The sequence below is a fragment of the Citrus sinensis genome, chromosome 3, assembly GCF_022201045.2.
Source record: "Citrus sinensis cultivar Valencia sweet orange chromosome 3, DVS_A1.0, whole genome shotgun sequence".
Taxonomy (NCBI): domain Eukaryota; kingdom Viridiplantae; phylum Streptophyta; class Magnoliopsida; order Sapindales; family Rutaceae; genus Citrus; species Citrus sinensis.
This window is the reverse complement of record NC_068558.1, coordinates 25561137-25568262: the sequence shown is the minus strand read 5'-3', so window position 1 is coordinate 25568262 and position 7126 is coordinate 25561137. Positions and strand designations below refer to the sequence as shown.

The 7126-nt window shown below is 31.7% G+C and overlaps 1 pseudogene; it reads left to right on the top strand.

Annotated features, from left to right (window-relative positions):
* Nucleotides 1-870: 870 nt before the first annotated feature.
* On the top strand, nucleotides 871-3940 carry LOC127901347 (isoeugenol synthase 1-like; annotated as a pseudogene).
* Nucleotides 3941-7126: the final 3186 nt, after the last annotated feature.

Sequence of the window (7126 nt, the reverse complement as noted above, 5' to 3'; positions counted from 1 at the left end):
GTTAAAAAGTTAATTTGAACTTTATCTACTACTCTATCATTTAAAGAAAAATAAAAAAAATATACTATCACAAATTTAAATTATCCATTTATAAGGAAAAACATAAGAATCATGGCTGATTTTGTCAATTTATGTGTAAACTATGTAATATACGTTAATCATAAACCAGTTTTATGATTGGGTTCCCTTAAAAAAAATACACCAAGGAAATTCGGAAAAAAAATTCCTTTCATTTTCTTTTTTCACTCAAATTATTTTTTATATGTGAATTTTATGTTCTTAAAGTTTAGGGTATGTTTGATATGGGATTCAAACATAGCATTGAAAAGTTAAGATCAATTCAAAATTTTGAATTGTATTGTTCTTATTTTTAATATCCGAAAAATTGTTTCATATGAATATGTAAAACTTTTTTCAATAAATAAGAATTCATGAGTGGAAAAATTATGATTCCATTAAGATATAAGCGCAATCAATATGTGAAACAAGTAATATATCAAAGTAAAAAAAGATGGAGAACAAACTCTATCGAGGATGCAAGTACTACTTCAAAAACTTCTCTATCGAGATGAAACAAAATCGTACCAGTCAAAGACGATGAGATAGAATTACTATGTAAAAAATTACAAATTTATCACACTAAAAGATGTTATCAATTTATCTCACTCAGAAATAAGGAGACAATTTTCGGATTTTTGAACGGCTGAAATAGCTCCATTGATTTTAACATTTAGAACGCACAACATTATTGCAGGGAAACACCATAAATTGAGTCCCCGTCGAGTCTCACATTTTCAACACTAAAAATGTGAGTTCCTGATATCATATATAAATATGTAAAAAGGGAAGGGAAGATATATGAAAGATAAATTGAAGTGAAAGGAAGAAATGGAAGGTGAGAACACAAAACCAAAGATACTTATCTTTGGGGGTACTGGATACCTCGGTAAGTATATGGTGAAAGCAAGTGTTTCTTCTGGTCACAATACTTTTGTTTATGCTCGACCAGTTACAGAAAATTCAAGAACCTCCAAGCTTGAAATCCACAAGGAATTTCAGGGTTGGTGTCACCATTATTGAGGTTACTTCATTACTCAATTATCTCGATCTCCTTTGCTTTTATTTTTTTCCTTTAAATGTCCGAGTGAAATTCGAACCTCAGTTTTTTTTTTTAATTTTTTATAAAATTAATTTTGTGTTGATCTAACTGGAACCCTTCGATATTATTTATAAGCTTAAGTGTTAATAATAATACTGTTGAAGTTATAACAGGGAGAGCTAGACGAGCACGAGAAAATTATATCTATACTTAAGGAAGTAGATGTGGTGATATCTACTATAGCTTATCCCCAATTTCTTGATCAACTGAAAATTGTTGATGCAATCAAAGTTGCTGGTAACATCAAGGTATTTGTTTGAACTTTGAACTCTCTACCTTTTGAAAAAGCTTTTGTTGTGTTTTTCCGAAGCATTAGAAATTTTTCATACGTAAATATTGACACTTTATAAATGCAGATTTGAAGCTAAGGAATGATAATTAGCTGCAAAAAACCGACAACGCGAAGGCTAGTTAGTGTCAATTAGCATAAAATACTTAAAATCACAATCTCTAATTTAGTGGTGAATGGTCTAGAAATTTTCAGGCATACTCCTTTTGGTAAAGAGACCACTTTATCGGACAAATTTTCCGGGTCTAATTATTTCTAAAAATAAAAGGTCTCCATGACCTTTTACTAAAGCATGAAGGTGTTAATGTCCTTTTTCCTAAATTTAGATATAATATTAATAATAAAATGTGTCTCGTTATTAATAATTTTAATATAAAAATTTATAAATATATATTAGGGTAAATACTCGTTTAATCCTTATATTTTAACCTAAACACCCGTTTAGCTTCTATTTTTTTTTTAAAAAAAACCTCAAAACATCATTATAGTTAAAAATGTTACATTACACAATTATTTATAAAAAATTAATTTACCCAATTAATTTGAATAGTAAAATAATAATATAAAAGTTTGTGTAAATGTTTTTGTTACTTTTATGGTTAATTTGATAATTTATTATTTTTTTCTTCTCATTAACATCTCAAAGAATATTGTTCCTACGGTATTATTGTAAAAAGAAAGAAAAGTAAGTGTAGGAGTTTATTTAATAGCGGGATTGTCTTGAGATTTTTTTTTAAATATAAAAACTAAATGAACACTTGACTCAAAATATAAAATTAAACAAGTATTTACTCTCTGTATATTATCTTATTATATTTATTAAAAAAATAAAGTCAATATTTGGGGTTACTATAGTCAAAGATATTATGAAATATTCAGTCAAAGGAAATTCCGTGGACATTTTTCCAAATTAAGAGAATCCATGAGTATATTTGGCCAATTCTTAGGAGTTCTGGGTGTCATATTTTATGAGATTCAAACTTGGACTTGGGTCTTAATATTAAAATTACAGTTCAATGCTGCATTTTATAAAATTTATATTGCACATGATCTTAAAACACACTAAGTTTTGGCCGCTAGAGGTTTCTTCCATCTGAGTTTGGATGTGAAGAGGACAGGGTAATGCCTCTGCCTCCTTTTGAAGCTTACTTGGAGAAAAAACGAATAGTAAGAAGGGCAATAGAAGCAGCTGAAATTCCCTACACCTTTGTCTCAGCAAACTGCTATGGTGCTTACTTTGTGAATGTCTTGCGTCGTCCATCTGAGCCACATGATGATGTTGTTGTTTATGGAAATGGTGAAGCAAAAGGCACGTATACTTTCCCAATGCACAAGTACTCCACACATTGAAAAACAATTTACACTTAAAGTTCATTTGTTGAATATCTTTATGATGTTATATCATCTATTTATCTATTTCAGTTGTCTTCAATTACGAGGAAGATATAGCTAATTGTACAATCAAAGTGATAAATGATCCAAGAACATGCAATCGAATTGTGATTTATCGTCCGCAAACAAATATTATATCACAACTTGAATTGATCTCGGTTTGGGAACAAAAGACAGGTCGAAGTTTCAAAAGGGTTCATGTTTCCGAGGAAGAACCAGTAAACCTATCTCAGAGTAAGAATTTCTATTTTTTTTTAGCTTTTTTGATAAAAAGATTTAATTCTATACGAAGTTACAAAAAGATAAAATCACTACAAGCAAGAGCGGAACCATATGGGGCTAAAGTGTAAATCTAGTGGGGTCAATAGCTAAATTTTTCAGTTAAATTTCAAAGCAGACCCTTATCTTTTATAAATTTTTTCCACATTGATTGGCCAGGCCTGAAGGCCATGACCGACATATCTTTCTCAGTCTCAAATAAAATTATGATGGTAAGATACTTATCACTCATTTGACTTTTAACTGTTTGAAAGTTGGTGTTTAATTAAGGGTATCAAAACCCACACTCAAAATACAGCCAGATAATAAAAAATTTAAGAAAAATCAATAAAATAGAAACCATTTAATGTTAAATGAACTCAATTTACAAAGTGTTTCTCAATCCTAGAAGTATTAATTTAATGTTAGGGTGATTTAACGGCTTTAATTTTAGAATTTGTTTTTTAAATTGAAAGAAATTGAGTTTAGCCCATTCTAAAAAAAATTCCTATTTTCACCTCTGCCTAGTTCTACCCCTGACTACAAGATTTTATAGGCCCCCATCTCTTTGACATCTCATTCATTTTACACTTAAATTAATATTAATGTTCACCACAACCTTTCCATCTTCAATTGTTGCAGCTTTACCACCTCCAGAAGACATACCAACATCCATTATACACAGCATACTTGCAAAGGGTGACTTGATGAACTTTGAACTCGGAGAGGATGGCATTGAAGCTTCAAAGCTGTACCCTGATTTTAAATTCACCACAATTGATCAACTTCTTGACATTTTTCTCATTAATCCCCCAAAGCCTGCACGCACGGCTTTTGAATAAACAACTTAATTTATGTAATCTTCGACCTTAATTTATGTTTCTGAAACTAGTTCTATCCTTGTTTTTTGTCAATAAATCAACTCCATGCATGTTTTGAAGCTTTATATATTGTTACCATATAGAAAAATGTTGTGGTAGCCAAAAATATAAAGTAAAATAAGCAGACAACATAAGTGATCATGATATTGTTTATAATAAGAATGATACATCATCTAGGGGTGGGCAAAAAAACTGAGGCCTAGGAAAAATTGAACTGAACCGGTGGATCCGTTCGGGTTCGGATAAGTTTTAATTCTTATAAATATTCGAATATCCAATTTATAAGAAAAAACCGAAATACCGGTGTGGATTTCGGTTCACTTAACTGAACCGAATAACCGAACTGAAGAACCAGAATGTTTTTGTAATTTTACCAAAACATGAAATGTGTTTTATGTTAATTGGCTATACAAAATGATTACAATAAACCTGCTCACACATGATTGTTATTTTTATTTTGTGTTGTACCTATTACTATTTTTCTTTTTCTTTACAACTTTAAATTTATTTAGATGGAGCATTGGAGTCTAGATTTGTATTCTTAAATCTTAATATTTCATATTTCATTAGCATTAGTTAGTAAGACAATTGTGATAAATTTGTTTTAAATACTTTTTGTTTATTGTTAGCATTTATAATGAAACTATAATGAACTGATTACTGAGAAAAATTATTTTATTAATGAAGCCCAACGGACTAAAAATTTGGAATTCAAAATAGGCTCAATAGGCACAAAACTGAAAAAACTGAAATGAACCGAACCATGGATAAGATCATGTTTAGTTTTTTATTGTATTCAGTTCTTATTCGGTTCTTTTTATAAAATAAACAAATCTAATCAATTGTACTCAATCTTGATCTGAACTAAACCGAACCGAACCGTGCCCACCCCTAAATTGTCTCATTATCAAAGAAATATTGTGGTAGCCATGTTGACTATGCAGCCGTTGAAAGCTCCTGGGGTTGTTGGGCTACATGCCGTCTTCTATCAATCTCAGTGGCATGTGGTGGAGGAGTCAGCGTGCAACCTGGTGAAAAATGTTTTTAATGGGAACAGTGTCCTGAGCGAAGTCAATAAGACGTTGATTGTTCTTATTCCTAAGACTAAGCATTCCAATAGCCTCAAGTTGTATCGCCCTATTAGCCTTTGTATAGTGTACTACAAAGCTATTACTAAGATTGTGGCTAACATGATTAAAGTCATCCTCCCTGACTTGATCGGCCCCACTCAGGCAAGTTTCGTCGTTGGACGTCATATCACAGAAAATATAGTTGTCGCCCAGGATATCATTCATAACATAAGGAGGAAGAAAGGTAAAAGGGGGCAAATGCTTATAAAGGTTGACCTTGAGAAGGCTTATGGCATATTAAGTTGGGAGTTCATTCATGAGACGTTATGTGAGGTTGGTATTTTGCCTGATCTTATTCGTACTATTATGGATTGTAACCCTTCAGTGACGATGCAAATCTTATGGAATAGTGAATTGTTGGAGAAAAATCAGTTTAAAAAAAAACTTTCAAGACCGATCTCATCCAATAAATAGGAATACGTAATCTAGAAAATCATACCTTAACAATCCGAGAAGATGAACAATTGAAATTAATCCAGGCTTCCCAGATCACGATCCGTCACCACCACGCTTGTTAGATCATGATCCGTCACCACCACGCTTGTTAGATCACGATCCGTCACCACCACGCTTGTTAGATCACGATCCGTCACCACCACGCTTGTTAGATCACGATCCGTCACCACTACGTTGGTTAGATAACGATTCTGTTGGGAAAATATGCTCTTTAAAAGCATATGTGTTTATTTAATTGTAATAAACAATTTTTTCTGATTAATAAAATAAATGAGGTATTTTATTCAAATATCTTAATTGCATTAATATTTGTATTAAAGTCCATTTAATCATATTATATGTATTTATGTGATCACCATGTGGATTCACAGAAGACATAAATACAAGTTATCTTATGATTAAATAAATTTAGTTCGCAGTTGATAAATAAAGTTGGGCACTTTATTTAGGTATAGACTGTAATAAATTCATTGAATGATTTGTCTTAATCATGTATGAATTTATTGATGTAGTACGACTACATTGAACAGGATCACATATGAGATTTAATTAACTTTGTAATAACTGTCAGACTTATTAAATCTCATAGGCGTTGATTTTATTGTAATCTTAATCTTGAGTTAATTATGATTTCATGATTGTGATTGTTATTTCATTTGAGTTACCTATGGGCACGACACATCCTTGTGATCAAGATTACCCGGTATCTTGGTGGGAGCAATTATGAGTATTGGAGTTATGGATTAACAATATAGAATTTGTACAACACATCTCTTGATAGGTTTTCGGTACTTGATCATAGAATTCTCTGGCCAGAGTGTGTCAACATATTTAGTATGTTGAAAATGATCATTAGAGAAAACCAGTAAGGATCAAGGAATAAGATGTTATTAAATTGATTGGACAGTTGAGATATCAATTTAATTAACGATGTGGTACAAAGGATTGTGCAGTAAAGAAATCAATGTGGCTTGGGACGAATTATTATTCGAGCATACAATTATGGAAGTCAGTTCCAATCTTTTAGTGGAGTAGATTTGGAATTAAATAATTGGGCTAGTTTAATTACATGCCTAATTATTGTAGCCACTATTGTATGTTCCCAAATGATCCCCGGGTTAGCTCATTTAATTGATTGCACCACTACTGGACTAATAAGTAAGATAACTAGCAATTTGGGTCAAAAGCCTAAATATATCATTTAGTGGGAGGCTCCATTTAATTAGCTTTTGTATAAGGGGCCTTATGTTATTTTACAAGGTGGGTCCCCTATTGAAAAAGCAAATAACGTGGGTTTTGATTTTTCATTATTTGGAGCCTAGGGTTTTCACTAAAGGGAGATATATAAGGCTTATTTTTCTCAACAGAAAGAAATGAAGCCACTTTATACAGATCAGAGAATAAGATTTTTCTCTCTATTGTTAAGAGAAAAATTTTCTCGTGCTAGTTGCTTTGGTAGTGATAAAGGCGCCCACACGTCAAGTGCAGATCGAACCTGAGTCATAACCTGGAAGATCATTGGAGACTGTTCGTGATCTAACAAGCGTGGTGGTGACGGATC